Here is a 23,262-nt window from a genome sequence, read left to right as displayed (position 1 = left end):
GCTGGTTTAGATGATGATGAGGCTCTTCCACTGTTGCAGCGTGTTCCCGTCTTCCCAGCCTACCGTGACATTCCCTCCTTCAGATGCTGGTGCGTTTCTCAGACTTCATTCGAAGCGAAAAAATAATTTCATCATCATTTTAAATAGATTCGTTTTTGGTCAATATATTTTAAATACATCGTCATCCAAAAACATTGTATGAGTTCTTGTCATTGATTGATAAACAGTCAATCAATGCAAGGGGTTCTGATGTTTTTACGAGCATTTCTTCTTATCCGGGCTGAAGTGGTCCTCGGTTCAGTTCCTCGTCTCGTTGCGTGGAGGAGACGGGTCGGTCAACATTGATCCGTGTGACATCAGGGGTAATGGAATATTTCCTTCCGGAAACGTGATGCACCACTTAATGCGCCCCCCCCCCCCCCCCCCCCCCCCCCCATCTCAAAATGATCAATTGAATATTATGACTCATTCTGCGCGTTTATTCATCCATCCCTCTTCCTTCTAATCATTCCAGGTCCAAGGATGGGATCCATCTATTAACACTTAACTCACAAACTATTAGGAGTTCTTCTCATTTATGTCTGCTCGTCATGGCGGGAAACGAGCCGAGCGTCTTTATTGCCCTTCTGCCGTTTGTTCTCTGGGGGGCCCTCATCTCTCACTGACAATCAGGCCTCAGAGAGCCACGGAAAGATGAACACATTACCTAGTGCAGGCTGTGTGTGTGATGATCAAATGTGTGTGTGTGTGTGTGTGTGTGTGTGTGTGTGTGTGTGTGTGTGTGTTTGAGTGTGTGTGTGTGTGTGTTTGAGTGTGTGTGTGTGTGTGTTTGAGTGTGTGTGTGTGTGTGTGTGTGTGTGTGTGTGTGTGTGTGTGTGTGTGTGTGTGTGTGTGTGTGTGTGTGTGTGTGTGTATTTGCATATATGTGCACGCAAATAAGTGTGCGTGCGAGTCCGGGCTGTCAGACCGACAGACAGACTAAAATAATCTATTCTGTGTTCCCTCTGCTGCTGGTACTGCCTGTTGCCCAGTGAATCTCACGCTGATCAGACAATCAAACTTCCCCAGAAAATGGCAAAGAATTATTCATGCCTTGAGGGAACAACATTCCTTCTGTTGTGCTACATATTTTATACCCACAATCGCAATTTGTTTAAATATGTACTTCCGTGTAGTTCTGAGTTCAATTGATATGACATCAAACCAGGGCTAACTGATGGTGACGCACCGATTCGCATGGCGGAATAATCTCCTCGAGAAGTAGGACATTAGGGAAACAATTATAAGGGCCTTGTGGGATTCAGTCGTTATGACGATGGAAGGGTGGCAGCCAGAGCGGGGCTTTGGAGGCTCATTTGTGTCTAATGATGGCGGCCAGAGGCTTGTCCGGTCCCGTGGATGGCTCACCTGTCTGTCTACCTACCCGTCTACATGGACACACTCTCCCCGTGATCTCATTGCGCACGGCCATCGTCTTCAACAAGGCTAGGTAGATTTGCGTGTTGTGGGGGAGGGGCTTTGAAAGGAGGCCTAAATGGAGGGATGGGATTGTTTCGGTGAGACACTTTCAGATTCTAGCTTACTGTGGCTTGTTTCTCGTAACGACCTCGCCGGGCTTTGAGATCTGCCCCTCAGCAGCCTTTGTCCAACAGTGAAGGGCGTCCACAACGGGCTGCCAGTGGGGGGGATGAACCAATTTCCCCCCCCACGCTCCTCTGTGAACAGGCGCCTGGCTCCACACGCCCCCGGCACATCGATTGGACGGCGGAGGGAAGCCTCGGCGGGCATGGTGCCGTCCTCGGCGACACAGGGCTGCGGCGCTGGGTTCTGTGGACAGGTATGCACTGCGTGATTTATGCAATGGCTCCTCACGGCCCCCAAGAGCACATATTGACTGTTTATTCTCCAGCTCAAGGCAACAGGGGAGGCAGCAATTTCTTTAATTTTGGACCCTAGATAAATTGAGCCCCCCAAGATGCAAAAGCATCAGAGAGGAAGTCTTTTTTTTTTATTATTTTGCTCTTTCGCCACTGGCCCACCCACTCGGCGCTTCTGACAATGGAGAGGGGGGGGAAATAGCATCCGAGTATGTAAAGCTATGGATTTTGTCATTGCCCTTCACAGATATCTGTTCACAACAGGGACACTTTCATAACATTGGCTTAGCCTGGACTTTATTCCTCTATTCAGTAGCCCTCTCAGGAGGCCTGCTGTTTATCGACGATGGACACCCAGCGATGCGCTGGCAGGAGATGGAATCCACAATCCATTGTACTCGAAACCAACCAAACTTGCCTTGTTTTTCCTTAGAACGCCGAGGTTCAAATGGGGAAGGAAATTCAAAGTGTGAGGTACCCACGAGCCAAGAAAATCAATCAATGGTTGTTCTCACTGCTATATTTAGTGTAGTTTTCCCGATAATGACCGGAGTTCCATACATTATCCCGTACATATTTCACTCCTACTATATGATATATAGTATATTCATCACTACTATATTATATTTCTCCCATAAAGACTCGATCACCGATAAGTATGAACAGGATTTATTTAAATAACTACATGGGAATATTTTGCATGGTAAATCTTTGGCATGAGCCCCGTCACTGATCCAGGATGACGTGCGGACTCGGCGTATCCTGCCAGGACTAGCAGGGGCGGAGCCTTACCCTGGACAAGTAGACTGAGGCCGACCTGGTGGTGGTGGAGTGGATGGAGGTGCGTCGAACGAAGCATGAAGCAAAGACATATGTTAGACTGGTGTAGGCAGGTGATTGGTAGCTGGTGATTGGTAGCTGGTGATTGGTAGCTGGTGATTGGTGATTGGCGGCCGGCCGCGTGTGATTTGAGTCCTCATGGTAGAACTACCAGCAAGCTTAACATATTGTACATTTACCAATACTATACTATATACAGTATATTCCCCACTACTATACTATATACAGTATTTCACCAGAACTATACTATTTACAGTATATGTATTACACTACTATACTACATGTGTTCACCACTACTATACTATCAACAGTATATTCAGCACTACTCTACTACATGTTGTATATTTATCACTACTTTAATATTATACTCACGAATAAGTCCTCCTTCATACAGATCCATAAAAGTGGTACGTGTTTAAGTACCAGTATCTACCTCGTAATAACTCCTTAATGTTTCTATTGTTTAGTTTTGATTTGCAACATGTTTTAGGTTTATCAATGGCAAGCAATTGAGCAATTTCTATAAGAAATTAGCTGTGATTGTTGGAAGAGACGTTTTAAAAGTTAAAAGTGACCATAATAAGTCCTTTGCAGCAGTCTAGGCATATATTCCATCAATACATAATCAATTGGGACGTTGTGTAGTTTGACCATTTGAACCACCCACATAAACCCTTTGAAAGAATTTAAGAAATAAAGATATAGCACAATTAATATATTATATTTACAATCCAGAAGATTGTTATTTTTCCTCCTTCAAGTTGCCCTCTAGTAGGAAATGGACTGTGGTTCTAAGAAAACAAAATGTCCTCTACTGGTATAATTGCATTTAGCATTACGGTGGAAGATACTCTGGCCCACTGGGCCAGAACAAGCAATTATCATACAGAGGGCACAAGGTGTCCGCATGGAACCAGCAGGCACGCTGATATAACTGATGACAAAAAACTAATAGAATGAGGATTATACATTATTGAATAATGAGGATTTGCAGGAGCTGTCCCTTTTACAATATTATCAATTCATATTTCACCTTTACAACACTCTCTCTTGTTTGCTCTCTCCCTCTCTCTTTCTCTCTTGTTTGCTCTCTCTTAATCTCTCCATATCTCTCCCTCTCTCACTCTCTCTCTCTCTTGTTTGCTCTCTCTCCATCTCACTCTCTCACACAGCATGGATAACAATAATATCTGCTCTACTTCATAGCCTTCTCTTGGTTGTGTCAAAGTATTTGTTACATACATACAACTTATCACATACATAAATTCATACATACTCTATGCTACCCAATAGTTAAGACTATAAAATAACAACTCTGAATGATATTCAAGGGTATCCCCTGAAAGGCACTCTTTCGCAACTCAACTGAAAATATGAACGTAATAAAAACTAGGATCCACTGACACCATTTTTATTATTATTTATGTCATATATGTCATTTACATTTGCTGTTCACAATAAATAAATTGATTTTGAGTGTACATATGTTTCTGCTTTAAATCATCAGCAAAAATATTTTGGCCATGAGAGGCGAACGCTATTAAAAACACTTTGATTGGTTAGTTTATCCAGTCAGTTTAAATTGAGCAAAACCTCACAATATTGCAATGACAAACATAGCTTAACACTTAGATGAACCAAGTGTGTCAAACTCAGAGTCACTTGGCGAATACAGTCAACTGAGGTAGTTAAATGATACAGCAGCAGAAATGTGATTGATGCCGCTGCCCTTGGTGGCTAGGAAGGGGAGATAAGCCTGATGACTTCTGCACTTCAAAGCTAACTCATTTAAATATTAAATGACGCTGAATAATTATTTGATAAAAAAAATAAGTGCTGGATGGCATCGGTTAAATACTCTGTGGTTAATGTTAAAGATGACAGCCACATTAAGGGCAAGTGCATCCGGCCATTACGTAAACATAGAGCAGCAAACATGGTGAAAGGGTAGATCAGAGAGAATGATAGAGAGAGAGAGAGAAAGAGAGGGAAAGGGAGACACACATACACACAAACAGATCGGGATGTAGGAAGAGCATAAACATGATAAACACTAATTAGCTACTCTAATTGAAGTGCACTCTTAAGTAATTACTAGGCAAAGGAAGTAGTATTGGCATTAATAAATAATTCTGACAACATGGGGAGTCACTAAAGGAACCCCACGCCCCTAACACACACACAAACATGCTTTAGTGTTAGAAAGAAAACATGGTTGTAAATAACAAAGGAAATAAAGCAAGAGTTAGTTAGTAGTGGTTAGTAGATAATGACTTGTCACGTCCTGACTCTGCACACGAGATGATGAAATGTGTTGGTCTCCAAATTTTCGCTTGTCGCTCTTGCTTTTAATCGGTTTGCATTCCACTGATTTTTTGATAAATAAATAGGCCTACATTATAATGGCTCTCGTTGCTGTGGTTCACAGATGAACAACACATTGTGGTGGGCGTGTGTATAAATCATGGTTAGGTTGATTGGTCATAATGAGTACATTCCTCCACACAATGTCATAATCAAAGCACACAGCACTTGGCTTGGTAACGTACGTTCAGACATTTCAAAACGCATTTCTCTCCACTGAAAACTCAGTCTTAGCCGAATCAAATAATTATAACTGGATATGATGTAACGTTTAGTGAACACAGTGGCAATATATACAGTTCTACATATCCGGCCTTAGCAGAGGCAAACAGACAGACAGGCAGGCAAACTGATTACACATCCATCAAGTCAATCCCCATCACTGTCAAAGACACCCGTTGGTGTCTGAAATGAGACATCCTGTCGCTGTGGTGATGAGTGTTTCTGTCAACAGGATTGTTAATAGACCAAAAACCACGGAAAAACCACGGAAGGAAAACAAACCATGGACCATGCCCAGTAACGTCCTGCCTACACCCACATCTTCCCAGAGAGCTACCTAACAAAGAGGGGAAGGTATCTTGGTACATGGTGGGGAGAGGTCCTGATAGCCACCGCCATGAACCCACAAAGGATGGGTTTCTTGGGCAACAGAGGAAGACTGCAGCAGTGAAGGGAAGCTTCCGTTTGATGCTTCTGGTAGTTTGCGGCCGATAAGGAAATCAAATAATGGCCTGTATCCAAGTCAAATGGAAGGAATCTCTGTATCTATTTCTGTCTGTCCTTCGATTTTCTCATCAACCGCTCATCAGATCAACTTCACACTTGGCAGGTGTGTTGCTGAGGTGCCAAGGAATTGCAGTGTTGAGTACGAGCTATTGAGATCTACGGTACATGTTTATGAGTATTGTGTTAATACCGTCAGAAGTACGCACTGTGTAGTGTGGTGAGAAGAGACCGCTTTGAACTGATGCATCGCTGAACGGCATTCCGGGTACAATACGCTCTAGTCAATTCAAGAATAACTGAAGGAAGAGAGGCCGGAGATGTTGCATTGGAAAGGTCTTGTAAGTTTGACATTTTGCTTCGATAACTTCAAAAATTCAAGCATCCGTGATGTAACTTTCAGAATGAACGCTTTTGTTACTGGAGATAAACTGGCCCGCAATTTACTAAATAGCCTGGTCCCAAATAGCTAGCTGTTGGCAATGACAGCAGCCAGTTGATTATCTTACGTTCACTATTAAGTACATAGTTCATCTTATCGAATTCACACTTGGCGGCGGGTGTATTGCTGCAGTGAGAAAGCTGCAAGCAGCGATATCGGTAGCGCAGCCAATGGCCCGTTTTGAACGGGCTCTGCATTAGTATCCTTCAAGCAGATCGGTACAGGGACAATGCGAGGGACTGGCCACATTCAGTTGAATGCAGATTTCATCTTTCCTTATTGAGCACATCAAGGTTTTCTCTGTTTAATGAAGACTTGATTGTCTATGTGGAAAATGGATTTTCTTTTTTTTGAGCGACTTTTCTTTTCTCTCCTCATTAATGTGCCAGTGCTCCTATCATCTGCGTGACAAAATTAAATTGCCCAATTTGCATGAGTTGTGTCCTCACTGCTTCCGCAAATAGAACACTGGTCCCTAGACGGATGGTGATTGGTTGGTTGGGGTGGGTGTGGCCTTTCTGTAATTCCTCACCATTAAGTTGTCATATATCAGACGGGAGGGGAAATATTTAGCAAATTTACAATAAAAATAAAATGCTTTCCCTGTCATCTATGGTGGATTAAAACTTTCCAGGGTAAGACGAGTGTTTGAGGACGTTGTAAGGACTCATTTGTAATTTGTCATTTTTTAAAGCTTTGATTTTTATTATTACTGTGTGTTTATACAATTGAACTCATGGAAAATGATGATAGTATTATCCAATTGAATACACAGAAAATGTGTGATATTCACAATCCATAGGTGATGTAGTGATCATGTAGGTGATGTAGTGATGTAGGTTATGCAGTAGATGTGATGAAGTAGTGATGTAGTAGATTTAATGATGTAGTAGATGTGGTGATGTAGTAATGTAGTGATATAATGATGTATTAGCTGAGTAATGTAGTAGATGGTAGATAAGGTAAGGTATGATATGGTAAGCTATGGTAAGGTAATGTTTGCTATGGTAGTGTATGGTAAGGTGAAGTAGAGATAGGGTCATGCATGACATGGTAACCTATGGTGAGCTTAGGTGAGGTAAGATACGGTAAGGTGTAGTAGGTAAGGTAAGGTATGATATTGTAAGGATTAGTAGGTAAGGTATGATATGGTAAGGTGTAGTAGGTAAGATATTATATGTTAAGGTGTAGAAGCTAAGGTAAGGTATGATATGGTAAGGTAAGGTTTAGTAGGTAAGGTAAGGTATGACACGGTACGGTATAGTAGTTAAGGTATGGTATGACATGGTAAGGTGTAGTAGGTAGGTTAAGATATGATATGTCAAGGTGTAGTCAGTTAGGTAAGGTAAGCTATAGTAACCTATGGTAAGGTGTAGAAGTTAAGGTCAAGTAAGATATGTTAAGGTGTCGTAGGTAAGGTAAGGTATGGAATGGTAAGGTCTAGTTGCTAATTTAAGGTACGATATGTTAAGTTGTACTAGGTAAGGAAAGGTATGATATGGTAACCTATGGTAAGGATAGGTTAGGTAAGGTGTAGTAGGTAAGGTAAGGTAAGGTAATTGGTAGTTATGTTAGTGATCAAACTGAGCACATACAAGCACAAATCCTTCCTTTGCTCCCGAATATGCAGTGCCTTATGAATGTAACTCAGGATGTTTCTTCTATGAACACTAAATTACTATGAAAATGAGAAAGCGAGAAAGGGCAGAGAGTACAAATTAAGCTGTCAGTCTGATGTTAAAGAAGCGCCGCACTGACGTGGAACTGAGCCAGTAATGTCAGAGCCTGAAACCTGGGTCACACCATGGACATGAAGTACATAAACAATGACCCAGACTAATGTGATGATGAGAAGTTCTGTTATGTGTGTTTTCCCCGCTCTGTAATGAGAATGCTAATCGAAAGAGTATTACTTTTAGCAGCTTTAAATCTCATAGAAATGAATGTGAAACGGGAACCCGACAGGTTTCTTCCCTTGGGAGGTCCGTGGCTTGGAACTTTTCTTTTAGGATGCATATTTCTAAATACATTACAGATGCAATTTATCGTGAGGTTTCTTTTTTTTTTTTTACATTGACAAGTTCAGAGAAAGCCTGCAACGGAAGAATAGAGACAAATAATGGATTTTTATGTTTTTGATATCATATTATTCAAAGCTCCAAGGAGACAGATTTGTTGCTGTATTATGTCATGGCAATGTACGTTTTTACGTAGACGTTCTCGTTCAATTATGTTCACAGAGACGTATAGAAACTAAAGTCACGTAACATTACAGCGTTCAGGAGCCTCAACAGCGTAGAGAAAGTCGAGGTCGTGGCACATGGGAGTTCTTTTCAAAGCTTGATGTGAACGCCATCATTGCAGAGACTGAATTGCTATGACAATACCTTTCCTATGCAATTCCTGTGATCATAGTGACCCCTGGTAACATCGCTTTACAGCAACATTGTTTTATGATGCAAAAGTTAGGATTCTATTAATTTGAATAAAATAAATCCTAATTGCCCTCCTAAAATCCTAATGTCTCTTAAATGTCTACTCAAAAACCAGGACGAAATTAAATTATTGCCTTGCATCTTTAAAAAAATTACAAATAAAAACATAACAAAAGCAACAAGTTTGTTCGTTTGATACAATACTTTACGAAGAACACATTTGAGGAGGCAAGCAAGCAGCAAAGGGATATGTGGTATTTATTTTAAGTATTGCAAATGTCTCTCCTCCTAATGTGGGAGCAAATCACTGCACATATTATTATGATTGTGCTAGAATTAAAAACTAATTTCACAGATATGTTCCTCGCTTAACAATAGAACGCTATTTAGGACACAGTGATGAATCAATGATCAGCAGAAGTATGACAGGAGATAAAAATAGCCGTGCTTTGTGTGTTTCTGTGTGTTAAAGAGTGATTCATGGTTCACTATACTTTCTTACTTTAATGAGTATAACCTCACCAAACTTCTTGATCAACCTGATTAAAACCAGGCGAAGCATAAACCTAAAGCAACAGTGTGTTGTTGTTAGGAGGTACGGCAGACTTATACCCATCGATGGGTTTTGCAATTATAGCCGAATAATGGGTAATTTGTTCTACAACAAGCTTGAGAGGGGCAATAATAAAAGACTGCAAGATAAAGTTAAATTGAAAGTTAGGAATTAATGTTGGAAATGAGAATCACAGTTTTATCTTATCTTCATCTTAGTTTCTCACCATCCTTTTGTCTGCTGCCCCCCCTCCCTGTAAATCAGGGATGGGATTATTGATGAGTACGGGAACGCATTGTTAATCAATGAGTTTTATTTCAGAAAGTAAATACACATTTTATTTATGGATATAATTGTTCTTTCAATCTACAACGGAGCACAATGACGATCCATCAAAGATGCAGCATTGAGTTTCCAAGTGATGGATAATGATTTAGTAATTCAACCCTCCATCGAAGCTCATTTCACAATCTAAGTGAAACATGAAAGGCTGTCAATATGTCATTGTCATCTCTTTCTGTTGATGAGCAATATGAAAGAGCATAAAGTGTCTTTGAAAAGAAGATGTCTATGGACTAGAAAACATCGGAATCAATTGGAAAATCTGAAAATAATTCAACCAGAATTTAAATGAGCCTAAAAGATTCTCTCAGTTCCGTTATAAAATAATCAACTGTTTATTTTAAAAATCCAGCAAGCCCCTCAACTATTCATTTGAACGCACACAAACAGGACAAGAATATGCTTCCTCATTGTTCCTTCTGAGCAGAATATGAAAACTGGTCAAAACATCGTCTACAAAGCAGTTTAATGAGGTAAGACGCTAAAAGGATCCATCCGGTCTGGTGTTCTCGGTCGGCCAACACCCCCCCCGCCGACATACACCACATCAACAAGTCCCCGGGGGAAGACGGATAGAGAACGGTTGTTTGTGGATCTGAGTGAGTCCAGAACACACAGTTTAATCTAGGACAAGGCCCCGTCCCACCCCGACTCATCCAGGGCCCCATGCAGGGCCTGGGATTGAACTCTCCTGGGTGCTGGGGAGGTGCTCGGGCAGGTGCAAGGGCCGCGGAGCACGGCGCCGGGGCCCGGGGCCCCCCTGTCACAGACAGGCCTGCAGGTTAATGAAAACATCAAACAGTTCCCTCGGGTGTCTGGATGAATTGAAATCCGCCGGGGGGGGGGGGGGGGGGGGGGGGGATCAAGACACCTGTCCCCCCACACACACACACACACACACACACACACACACACATGCACGCGCAAGGCACGCACACACCTGGACCGAGCTTGGTAAACACCGGTATTTGCAGGTAAACATTGACAGTCCTTTTGTACAAGGATTTGCACTACACTCTTCAGTTCTTTCAAAACGTGCACATGGGGCCACATTGAAAGTCGGCCAATCAACAAACATATTAATTCACATTCTCTTCGCATGGCTCGCAGACAGAAGATTATTCACTTTCCTGAAGGGAGAGAAATGTTTGGTCTGCCGGAGTCACATCAAGGTACTGTGCATGCAAACGTTAATACTTCACATTTATCATTGCATTATCCTGGGAATCCCATTTTCTAACACAGTAGTTTCATTTCTCCTCTGCGTTCCCCTAATGTTGCAGTGGGAGAGAATACCCTGATTCCTACTGTTGTTTCAGTTCTGCTTCACAACTAATGAGGGAAGAAAAGTGAATGTGCAGACATGTTAAGGTAGATTAAATGATTTTCTTGAAAATGTATTCGCCCACCATTTTATCAGTGTATGATATGCCTCAAGGTTTCATGAATGTATGTTACATGATACATAATGTATTATGCATGTATAATGCACACTGTGCCATGGCTCAGTGGTTAGTATTGTTGCACTTTAGCAGTTGACACATCGATTTTAATCCCATTTTGGCACCTCTTAGTATATAATTTTCTTCCCAGTTTGTGTCAGTTTCCACCATGTTAAAAGCTTTTATGCCACCCACCCACATGCATGGAGGAGCACATCTGTGTGAATGTTCAGATAAATAGCATCAACTGCCTGCCGAGTCCTTCAGATATTGGACATGGTCTCATGTTGTCCAGCGCCAAGTGCACGTCTCACGTGAGGCTAGTGATTTTGAGACGCTTCAAAATTCAGGGTATAAAATATCTTGCACATAATCAATAAAACAAAAATCAATGTAGTTTCCAACCGGCCAAGGACAGTACCAGGGGTATTGACAAGAGCCGTGAAAATCTCATCTATGTTTCAGTAGTCGAGACGTTAAAGACGTCCTCTTGTAGTCTCACTTCAGAGACCGTTTTCACCAAAGCCCTCTGAGGTGCGGGGGGTATTAGGGTATCATGGCTGCCTCTAAGTGGTGGTCAATGAACCCAAATGGCCAGTCCAGGATGGTCAGCTCTGGAGGTAGAAAGGGAAGGGGGGGAAAGGAGTCGAGATGAGGAGAAAGAAATCGCTGCCAGAAAGATAAATCAGACTGGAGCACTCTTGGCGGACAGCTTGCGCCTTCTTAATTACTCCCATTAGCTGTCCAGGCATCTGCCACATGCATCATTGTCTACTGAATGGACTTGGTGGATGGACCAGAATGTGCGAAGCGATTTGGAACAACATAAGGTGGGAGTGATTGACCGCATGCAGAATAATACTCATTTAAAAGGGAGTGCAGTGACTGTCTGTGATCTATGGTCTCAGCGTCAGAGCATTGGTTTTGAGTTGAATTAGCGCGGAAACTGCGTTACCAAAACATCTGTTCATTACTCCTGACAAGCTATTAGAATGAATACGAAGAACATGTTTTGGTCATAATAAATATTGATACTCTACCATGATAGTAGGAATAGCACTGATGCAACATTAATCACTGTCTGCAAAATGGCCAACATTTAACCAAGGTTTTAACATTTGAATCTGCGCCTTTAAATCAAAGAACACTGTATAGACTATTGTTGTTTTGGGCATCCTACATATCCTACATATATGTTACAAATAGTCTATGCATAACATTTTGTTATGCGCTAAAAAATTACGTGACCAATAACTGATGGGTTTCAGTGGTTATAAATCAATCAATTAGCTTAATGCAATAAGGATAACCTCTTTCTCGTTCTTATTCATCTCTTGATTGAACAGCCACCGAAACCCCCGTGAAATGTCATCAAGAGAACGTTTTAATGCTTGACATCTCTCTTACCAGTCAACGATCCACTCGGAAAGAGCAATCAATACAAACACAGAAGCCGCTCTTTGCTAGTGCAATTTCACTTCAACACTTAATTGCTAAATGTAGTGGAGTCAAACATTTAAAAAGGGCCTGCCGGGATACATGGTAAATGTAGTGGAGGCAAACATTTAAGAAGGGGGTGCAAGGAAAGAGATGAGACAAATGGGAAACATATTTAAAGTATCAAGTGTTATATTTGCATTTTATGGCTTTAGTTCCAATCCAAGTGAGTTTTAAACAAATAAGGCATGCAATCGATATGGCTGCAAATACAAATGGAAACGCTTAACAGCCACGTTTCCGAAAGCTCACCGGGAGTGTAGTAATCAGGGCAGGCTATGTTTGTTTTTGGTTTAGTTTTGTATCAAGTGTTCATGTTTCAGTGCTAATGTAACATCACAACAAAAGTGCTGCAGCAAACCCAATAGGTACGTTTAGGCCACAGGGAAGACACAGGCATGCATAGCTATTCAAAATATTGCTAATGGCATAACCTGTTGAACCATATCTGATACCTTTTTGCTTAATGCCCATTATGCCTTGGTTTATTCATGTTCTTGGCTCAAATGGCTGTTTGAAGGGTCTTTGTTGCCGTTGCCGCCAAATATAATATCATTTGAATATTCATCAGGCTCAGCAGGTTTGCTTAATACAATCCTTAAAATAAAAGTTTTTGGGATTGCTCTAGTTTGTAACTTGGTTATCTTGCCCTTGATTTTACACACCTTAAAATAGCATACTTCTCCAGTTTTCATCGATAACATTCACCACAGTGAGAACATTTCTAGTGGTGTAAAGCTAGCAGACAACTAGACCCCCCCCCCCCCCCCCACCCCTCCAGCCAAAGCATCTCCCGGCTCTCAGCTGGGGCCTGCCAGGGACAGAGTCTGAGTCTCTTTAATCACCAAGGTGACTTCTGATGCTGCTATGCAGAGCGCTATGGTGAGATAAGAGGCGCCCTCACAGCCAGATAACTCCACACAACACACTTGGTAAGCACCGCAGCTCGGCCCAGTCTAGACCTGATGCCCTGATATATGTGTTTCACATTACCTGGATAGTAATTGAGGAGAGTATAGTAATTAGGAGGATCGCTTCGTAGTCCTGTGAGTATAGTAGTCCTGTGTTATTACTTAGCATTTCAGTTTTTTGTTAACTAAGGAATTGGGAGAGAGAGAGGCTGAACCGAAAGTGTGCGCTCAAGGTTGGTTATTTCAAATTTGAAGTAAGGGCTTCTGCGCTGTGTATTTGCTCGTCATTTTACTATTATATATGCGTAATATATCGATAACCAGCTAGTCTGGAGGTTTATCTACGCTATGAAAATGTTACTTCTAATGCATTACATCCTACATCAATGCTTGTAGTCATTAATAAATTATGTTTAGGAAAACAACCTTGTATTTATTTATTGAGCATGGATTGATGATGTGTAACCTCTTTATTAATTAAAATGTGTTTCCCAATCAAATTAAATTCATTAATTAGTTGAATTCTTAATAAATTAAAGGACTGGCATATTTCCGAGGCCTAATCAGATTTTTTGCAACTTTAGCTTTTGACCTCAATAAATAATCTATGTACAGGATTAATGCTGTTTTTTAGAAGAAACATGAAAACATGCTTAATTAGCTTTATATTTGCCATCAACAAAACAGCAACACATATTAAAAAATGCAAATAGTTTGTTGTGTTGTCTTATCATTCGGCAGTATGAAGTAGCTGAAAGAAAGAAGGATAATTAATTGGCACAAGACGTTTGTTTATTCCTTTTGTAAATATTGAAGGATTTCCAAACGAGTCACTATAGGCAGCTAAAGAAACATGTCCGCTGATTAAGTCTTAATAAAGGACACACATCCTCTGAAAAATGACAACAGAAGTAGCAGGGACACCAAGGACGGGCCTTAACAATCGAGGCTGAAGGTAATCGAATAAACTGCAGCCATCATAGCTATTATGTTTTGTTATGAGTAGTCAGTTCGATAACATTCAGTCTAGATTGCTTTGGTCTGTCCTTGGGATGCCCAGCAAATTCAGTTAGAATATTTTGCTTGAATATCTGTGACTTCAATTTTTTGTCGTTTGGTTATTGGTTAACATTGACAAGATAAAGAAATCTTTTTTAGAAATGGTACTTGAAATGACGAAATTTGAATTCAGATTTGAATTCAGATAACCTTGTTTTCAAACTATAATATTGCAATGTTATGAATTCAATGGCTTTTAAAATTCGAAACATTATGGCAGTGATTTGCTGCCATAAGGGAGGGCAAGATAATGTAGGAGATGGAATTGAATGAATGGGTCGCCGGTCCCACATCCTCGCTCATATCCAATATTATAGGACGCAAAGCGAATTTCAACAGTGTTTACTATTTGACTATTTATTCCTTGTAGCCTTATATCCAGTGGTAATACGTAAGGAGAATCTACAAACATTCACAAACAACAAGAGTCATTACGGAGCACATGGGGGTTGGGCAACAGGGTGAGTAGACAGGTAGAAAGCTGACAAAGGGGATTGAACCCGTTGCCTGAACCCGGTACCTGAACCCAGTATGTGTTCAGGCTGAGGGACGAACGCCCGGACCACGGCCCTATCACTTCTATTTGCTGCGAATAACCTACAGATTCAAGATAGAACCAAACGCTATCCATTGTGGTTTATTGATCATTAGAGTCTGGGTCAGTCAGGTGTAGTCCGGTGAGGTCAGGTGACATCTGGTGTATTCAGGTGGTCAGGTGTATTCAGGTGTAGTCAGGTGAGGTCAGGTGTAGTCAGATGTTGTCAGGTGAGGTCAGACGTAGTCCGGTGAGCTCAGGTGAGGTCAGGTGTAGTCCGCTGAGGAAAGGTGAGGTCAGATGTAGTCCGGTGAGGACAGGTGTTGTCAGGTGAGGTCAGGTGTGGCAAGGTGTGGCAAGGTGAGGTCAGGTGAGGTTAGGTGAGGTCAGGTGAGGTCAGATGAGGTCAGGTGAGGTCAGGTGAGGTCAGGTGAGGTCAGGTCAGGTCAGGTCAGGTGAGGTCAGGTGAGGTCAGATGAGGACAGGTGAGGACAGGTGAGGACAGGTGTAGTCAGGTGCAATCAGTGGTCAAAGCATCCCTTGTAAACACACTAACGAAGGGACTTGATGTGCCAAACCTCTCAAAATATAAGACCATATGACCCGGCATCTGTCTGGACCAATCAGCAGTGATGATTGGGGGGGGGGGGGTGATCCTAGAGGACATGAGACCAACTGGAGTTTGCCACAGGTTGTTTTGACTCATAAGGAGTCCTTAGGTCTCCCGGAAACAGAGAAAGTCCAAAATATCAGAGAGAAGAGGAGGGTCGCGAACCCCGTTTATACCTCTGAAGGGTTAGAGTCACAAGTTCAACTGTAGATTCCGGTGATGCTCACAGCAATGTGACACTGATGTCTGTAGACATTGTGTAGAAAGGAATATCTCATGGTCATGGAGCTAATGAGCCATGACAGCACATCCTTGAAATGGCGTGACATTGTGTAGCTCTGTTAAGCTTGATGAAGCAGTTGTTGAATGTGGAAATACAAAAAAAAACAGCACAACGGTAAATGAAAAGGCACTTTTTTCAAGGCGAAACTATTTCCTAGTCTACCTTTTAATCAACATAAATACATGGCTGTGAATGCATTAAGCACTGTGTGCTTTTTGTGCTAATCACTAGTCCCTTGGAAGTCGTCTATTTGGTAGAGTATATGGCTTGTATGTTATATTTGAGGTCTATTTTGGCGGCTGACAGCTTAGCAGCACTAAATATAACAAGGGAAAATAAATGATGTGGATTGTTACTATTGTTACTATGCTTTCATTATATTACCATCTGATTTAAAACATTAAATTAAAAGGACGTACAAGAGAAGACTTAGATGTATCATGTAACACAGTACTGTATGTACTATGTATTATGTTGAAGGGGAAACCGCCCTCCTCTTCGCCACAGTGTGTAGCTGTGGTTTATTTAGCAAAGCAAATCTGAAAGAAGGCTTGGGACACCATGCATGGGATTTTACATCTGGGTTTATACATCTGACGAGCATAAGGACCATAAGTTAGCAATGCTTAAATGTTTACTCATCTGGGCGTATGGTATGCTCGATAAGATATTATGGTGTCTAACAGATTGCACATTGATAGCTGGATCTAAATTTCAAAGGTTTATGTCCCTTCCAAGGTGTGTGTCTCTGATGCCGGTAGACCATCAGAGTGAATGATGACTACATTATGATGATAGTGAAGTTGTCATCTGAAATGTTTTAGCTTCAGTGGCCACTAATTATAGCCGACAGTGGTTATGATAATATATGAAACATAACCTGCAGGGACACATTCATCTCTCCTGCTTATACTTGTAGACACACACACACAAACACACACACCCCCACACACCCCTACACCCCCCCCCACACACACACACACACACCCACACGCACACACACACACACACACACACACACACACATACACACACACACATACATACCCAACCCCCCCCCCCCCCCCACACACACACACACCTAAACAACCTATGTTTCATTAGATCCCTCTCTTGAAGATTGTGTTAGTAGGAGCTTTAGCAACAAACATGGTCTGTTAAAAAATTTTAAAGGGAGATTCAGCAGCAAGTCTCTTAAAGGCTTTGTTAATAGGAGATTCAGCAGCTATACATGGTCGTTTAAAGGCTTTGTTAATAGGATATTCAGCAGCTAAACATGGTCTATTAAAGGCTGTGTTACTGTAATAGGAGATTCAGCAGTTAAACATGGTCCCTTAAAGGCTGTGTTAATAGGATATTCAGCAGCTAAACATGGTCTCATAAAGGTTCTGTTAATAGGATAATTTGCAGCTAAACATGTTCTCTTAAAGGCTGTGTTAATAGGAGAATTTGCAGCCAAACATGTTCTCTTAAAGGCTGTGTTAATAGGAGAATTTGCAGCTAAACATGGTGTGTTGCTCAGCTGCACTGTATACCCCACCAACGTCCCCCTCGGTTTTGTCTAGTTAATAATGGATGTGAACTGTGCTTAATGTGGTGAATAATTAACATCCCATGGCTGTGTGTCTGTGAGATGGCAACATATCAAAACAATATTCAGTCACGTACAAAGTGATGCATTAAGCTGGATTGGAGCAACAACGCTGCAGAACACAGTATGATGTTTGTTTCCGGATGGAAATAGAATTCATATGTTGGCTAAAGGTTGTGTTGTGTAAAGTTGAATGGGATGTGTTGTGAATGGGATGTGTTGTGAATGGGATGTGTTGTGAATGGGATGTGTTGTGTATTGTATGTGTAGTGTATATGATGTGTTGTGTATAGGGTTTGTTGTGAATGGCATGAGTTGTGTTTAGGTTCTGTTGTGTATCGGATATGTTTTGACTGGGATGTGTTGTGTATAGAATGTGTTGTGTATAGGATGTGTTGTGTGTAGGATGAGTTGTGAATAGGATGTGTTATGTTTAGGATGTGTCGTGCATAGGATGTGTTTTGAATGGGATGCGTTATGTATACGTTATTTTGTGCAAAGGATGAGTTGTGTATAAGATACGTTGTGATTTGGATATGTTGCATATCGGATGTGTTGTCTATGGGATGTGTTGTGTATGGAAGGTGTTATGTATAAAAAAAAAGTTGTTGTGTATAGGATGTGTGTAGGGTTTAGAAATTGTCCTCCACAGAACTGTCGACGTGTGTTGTTCAACGGCTAAGAGCACATATAGCAAAGCCTTTGATTAAGATAGGTGTCACGCCCATTGACAAGATGCCTCATGGGAACAGCAGTGGAGGAGCCACATGGCTAGACAGATGACGAGCCTTACCTGCTGGGATGAGAACTGGGTTTCAGCAATAGATTTACAAGAGGAACCCCGTCATCTCGTCACCGAGGATCCCGCGCCGCGACGTCCGATCCCTGACAGCCCAGTGAAGACATCTGGACAGCCTGTCAATTTAGACGGATTAATTAGATTTTATTTCAGTCCGGCTGCTCATCAAATAAACAGGAGCATCAAAATAGCAGTTGGTTGAGCTCCTAGACTTGGACTCAGAATCAACCCTCTCATTATTTTCATAGTTGGCTGTGTAGTAAAGCAGACATGGAAATGGACGGTTCCAGACAGGCCTACAAAGAGACATACTGTTTGTTTGCCCAGTTGAATGTGAAGCACTCACTGTTTACAGGCTCATAAACCACTTCTGATATGACTTCATTCCACCACCAGCTAAAGATTAACCAGGCCTATAGCATTAAATACCATGAAATGCCAGTCGCTGAATCCACTTAGGCTGATATTATATATTCCCTTTATAGTCTGAGCAGTCTAAACTGTAGCCTGTGCTAGGAGGCTAAAATACTGATATAGTGTCACAGCATAGTGTGGTAGGTGTAAGCAAACTTGAATGATATTAGTCAAAAGACAAGCAATACAAAATTGATGATAAGATATGATAATACCTAAGATAAACAATACAATAAACACTAGACGTGGGTAGAAAAAGAAAGAAGACAAGTATTTCAAATCAAAACCTTTCCATTCCATCTCGGAGCAGACCAGTGGCATTCTTTGACCCAACGCTTTTAATTTGAAATGGTGATTAGAACCCAAATGACCTGTCCTAGTGTTTCACTGAAACTGAAAATCCTTACATTGAGGAAGTCCATACTGCTTTTAAAATATAAATCCTTTATCCATTGTGACCTTTTTATGCTTAAACATCTAAACAGGTTGAAAGCCGACGTCTCATGTGATTGCTTTTGAAAGTGAGATCATCAATAAACCAGCCGATGTATATCGGAAAGTTTTTCACGGGACAGCAACCAGGCTTTCAAATGTCGCCCTTGTTCCGCAAGATTAATTCTAATCAATATTAATTAATGCCAATCAATGCTGTATAATCTCCGCCCTCGATGGAGTATGGCAAACTAATGAAGTTAATCACAAACACTGTTTGCAGTGTTGACATTTGTGCTGTGAGCCCCCTGGGCTACATTATCATGAAATATAGACGAGCAGAGGAACATGACTGGATAAAGAACAGCTTCAAAATAAAAGCGTGACCTGACCTCGTGTAAGGTCATGTGTGTTAAGTTCTTCTGAGTAAAGAAAACATATTTAGTACACGGATTATAAAATCCTCTCTGGAATATCAATCTGTGGACTAATGGGGAGACCTCAGAGCCTTTGGTATGTGTGTTATAAATTGGTGCTCTGCGGTGTCTACCACCTGGATATACAAGCTTGCCTAAACGGAAGACTTCCCTACAAATGTCTGGACCATCTGCTATCTCATTTCTTGGAGTAACCATTATCAATAATTTGCTCAAGCTTGTCTCGCTCTGAAAGTTGAGTGATGATTAGCTTTGCAGACTAATTACCTCGCAAGAAGAAATAGAAATTCCAATACAATACAACAAGGTTTGTTTTCTCTGTTCTCCCGAGTAGACAACACTTACAAAGGCCACTTGAACTCTCCATATTTAATCAAAGAATGTTTTCCTTCGGGAAGATTAGTACATCTGACAATAGAGTTGCTGCTTCCTTTCCTTGTCAGTATTCTTAATTTAAGAACAACATAAACACTAAACAATGCAATGTGCATTTGTGGCATCAATGGGTTTACATTGCGATCTGCAACACATTGCAGGCCTGGCGGACAAGGTAGGGGGAGTAGCTACCTGACGTGGTGCTGGTCCGGGCCCCTCCACAGCTTGTCGTTGTTCAGCGTGTCTGGCGGCAGCAGCTGTTTCCATATGATGCCGCGGACGTCTCCCGTCCTCAGCTGCTTTGCGTTCCATCAGACTTGCTCTGATATGTACTATCTGTTTCTTCAGGCTATTCATTTGTGAACTCCATTTTCCCCCCACCGCTCTCAGGCAATCGTGTTCCCATCGCTGCCTGTGTAAACGCAGACAGACAAAGCGTGTCTGGGTAACTTGTGCATCTTTAATCTTCTACAGTTGCTCTAACAATGCAGACGAGAGGACACAAGTGTTGGGCTCTGCATTGTTAACCTTAACTTGGCGTCAACAAATGACAAGCCAGAAGGGGATAACGTCAACAATGACATGGTGGAACGAGGAGACTTTTCCAAAAGAGAAAACAAGCTATAGGAGAACACTAGACACTTGACAGACGGACGTACAGACAGACACACCTAGAGACAGAGGGATAGACGGACAAATACATGACTGTCTGTCAAACAGGTAGATAGATGGACATAGGGGCCAACAGACAGAGACAGACCGACAGCTTTCTTGACAGACGAACACCAAGCCATTGCCTCTCATGTATTTCTCAGTTTTAAGGAAGCTTCTAGACATACAGTATCTCCACCTTTAGTATTTACTGGACTTGGTTCACATGCTTTATGATGAAATGCTTCTTTCAATACTCAGTTCAACAGAAAGCACCCACCTATCCCTCCTCTCAGTCCATGCAGCAGGATGTGTTGTAGACTCCTCCACATATGAGACTCTCTGAGAAGGCAAACCATCTGAAGATATTCTGTGGAAGAACAAAAGGAAACAGAGGTTTTGGTGTGGATTCAAACGCAATGCAGCTCACTGTCCCTCTCTATACAAGCGCATGTTATCCATTCAACTTAATTCGATTTGTGGTTAACAAATGTTGGCTATAAAGAGTCTGTGTATGCATAAAGGAATTGCAAACTTACGCAATTCGCCAATGAATTCACGGTGTCCCTGAAATAAATAAACTCAGCACAAAATGATCCATACATCTTTAGTGTATCAAAGCTGCTGTGATGCATCTGTCATCGTCGGAGCTCCAGTTTCCTTTCTGCCAAGCACTTTCTGTTTGTTAATGTTCCTTGTTGGCTGATGTGATGGATCAACCTGATTATTTTCTCACACAACTGTGTGCCGTACCCATGACCACATATGGGCTTTATTAAGTCTGGCTGTGCTTTCCCAGTATGCCGCTTGTCACATCGGCTGAGAAGTGAAAGTCGCTGCGTCGGGGCCCATCTGCTGTATGATGCAGTGTTCCCAGAACTAGTAACAGGACAGCTAAGTTATCGGGACTAGGGTTTTCATTTTAAAATTGTTCCCGTGGCACAGATACTGGGAGTACATATTATAAGCTCAAAGATTTTACAGTGTACCTCTGAAATGTAGGAACACAGCAAACTACCAAACTTCTCAGTGCAGCACACTATTTAAAGTAAAGAGACAAGAGATTTTTCATTGAGCTATTCAATTGCCCAAAGACAAACAGACAATTGATCATCTTGTCACTTTGATTGGGTAAATTGGTTTAACAGAGATTTTGAATCTCTGTCCGAATTTGAATGCAACATTTTGGTAATTTAAGAGTAAGAGATTCCGTTTGTAGTCTGTTCTCCTGGTAGTACTGATCAATCACAAGCTTTGGATGCAATCAGGTAAGCATTCCAAGTGGAGACGTGGAAGGCCTATCAGCTATCGTTTGACAATTTCTGCTCTGTGCCTTAGCTTTGATATCTGTTTATAGAGAGATTAGCCGCGTCTTGCTTGGCCTTGAAACCAACAATGAAAGCAATGATCAGTGCTCAGTAGATGAACTCATGGCCTGGATATGTTATCCGTCTTCACCGGAACCCCACAAACACCGCCCGTTGTCCCCAGAGGCACATTATCGTCAGCTGATAGCCAATGGTTTCCGAGATGGACCTGTTGACGTAAATGACTTTAAATTCAACTACACTCCGAAGTCCTTACTAGTCTAGAGAGAAAAGAGTCTATTGAGCACACTCGTATCAATTCTGTGAACACAACAACAAACAGCCAGACAATCTCCCGGGAGAGCAAACAGGCTTATAACCTATGTTAGACTTGGTTTCTCTTTACAGTTTTTCTTTACAATACCGTACCACAGATTTTTTTCCTTGAGAAACATAAACAACAAATAGTTCCAGGGACAAACAAAGCATCAAATTCATACATGGCATCCGCTTGTTCTTATAATCTGAAGCCTACAGAAAGCGGACGTCCAGTGTAGCCTGCCTCTGGTGGTATAAAGGCTGTTTGATGCACTGTAATACGCGTAATATCCGTAAGTTGATTCCTGCTGCAATGTGCTTAGTCTCTGACGGAGGCAGTGGGCTGAGGCCCGCAGCAGGCGTGGTGTTGGACATGCTTCTACGCATGGGGGACCGTAATGACTCAGGATGGGCCTGAGATGAGATCAATGGAGTGGGAAGGCAGTGTGCTCCCACGTAAAAGAAGGCAGAGACTCCACATTTTCCCACAATACATCTGTACCTGCAGGAGAGAGATTATTAATTCATCAGCTTCTTCAGAATCAATAGTAACCTGCTAGAGGTGCCACTCAGGGCAGCCAAGCAATAACCCATACCCCCCCAGATTCAGTGTATATAAGGAAAGGGGGGCGGGGGGGCGGTAGACTTTGTTGATATCTACAGAAAAATATCCAGCTGACCAAGACAATCTCACAAGTATTTTCTTTCCTGCAATGGGTTGAAAAAGATGCATGACATTCCCATTTTCAACAGAGCTGAAGTGTCCCAACTACACCAATGATGCGTGGCCAGGTGGAACAGATATTAGCTCAGTAGGAGATATCTGCCACGTCTTATGGACTTGTACCGTCATTGGTTTACAGCTCTCTTTCTCCGTAACTAACCGCAATCGTTTCCGCCAATTCAAATTCTTTGCTTAATGCCATAATTTAGGCCCGGTTCACTCACACACACACACACACACACACACACACACACACACACACACACACACACACACACACACACACACACACACACAC

General features: G+C 41.8%; 2 long non-coding RNA genes across 2 annotated transcripts in view; one reads left to right on the top strand and one right to left on the bottom strand.

Moving 5' to 3' along the window:
• Positions 1-23,262, top strand: part of LOC132467408 (uncharacterized) — a 60,802-nt gene that overhangs the window by 17,415 nt on the left and 20,125 nt on the right. The gene's annotated exons all lie outside the window — the stretch shown is intronic.
• On the bottom strand, positions 17,614-21,666 carry LOC132467409 (uncharacterized). The gene is made up of 3 exons (XR_009528017.1): positions 20,896-21,666; positions 20,157-20,376; positions 17,614-18,422 (listed from the first exon to the last, which is right to left on the bottom strand). It is a non-coding gene; the product is annotated as an uncharacterized LOC132467409 (long non-coding RNA).

Source organism: Gadus macrocephalus, chromosome 11 (assembly GCF_031168955.1).
Source record: "Gadus macrocephalus chromosome 11, ASM3116895v1".
Classification (NCBI taxonomy): domain Eukaryota; kingdom Metazoa; phylum Chordata; class Actinopteri; order Gadiformes; family Gadidae; genus Gadus; species Gadus macrocephalus.
This window is presented reverse-complemented; position numbering and strand designations above follow the sequence as displayed.